The sequence below is a fragment of the Arachis duranensis genome, chromosome 9 (genome assembly GCF_000817695.3).
Source record: "Arachis duranensis cultivar V14167 chromosome 9, aradu.V14167.gnm2.J7QH, whole genome shotgun sequence".
Classification (NCBI taxonomy): Eukaryota; Viridiplantae; Streptophyta; class Magnoliopsida; order Fabales; family Fabaceae; genus Arachis; species Arachis duranensis.
Window position 1 is genome coordinate 41,500,438 of NC_029780.3, and position 538 is coordinate 41,500,975.

A 538-nucleotide genomic window follows, 5' to 3' on the forward strand; every position below is an offset into this window, starting at 1 on the left:
GGAGGCAAAAAGCTACTAGTCCCACTCATCTAATTGGAGCTAAGTTTCTTTGATATTTTGGAGTCTATAGTATATTCTCTTCTTTTTATTCTATGTTGATATTCAGCTGCTTGGGGACAAGCAACAATTTAATTTTGGTGTTGTGATGAGCGGATAATTTATACGCTTTTTGGCATTGTTTTTAGTATGTTTTTAGTATATTTTAGTTAGTTTTTAGTATACTTTTATAGTTTTTAGTTAAAATTCACTTTTCTGGACTTTACTATGAGTTTGTGTGTTTTTCTGTGATTTCAGGTATTTTCTGGCTGAAATTGAGGGTCCTGAGCAAAAATCTGATTCAGAGGCTGAAAAGGACTGCAGATGCTGTTGGATTCTGATCTCCCTGCACTCGAAGTGGATTCTATGGAGCTATAGAAGCCCAATTGGCGCGCTCTCAATGGCGTTGGAATGTAGACAACCTGGGCTTTCCAGCAATGTATAATAGTCCATACTTTGCCCGAGATTTGATGGCCCAAACTGGCGTTGCAAATCAGCTTCA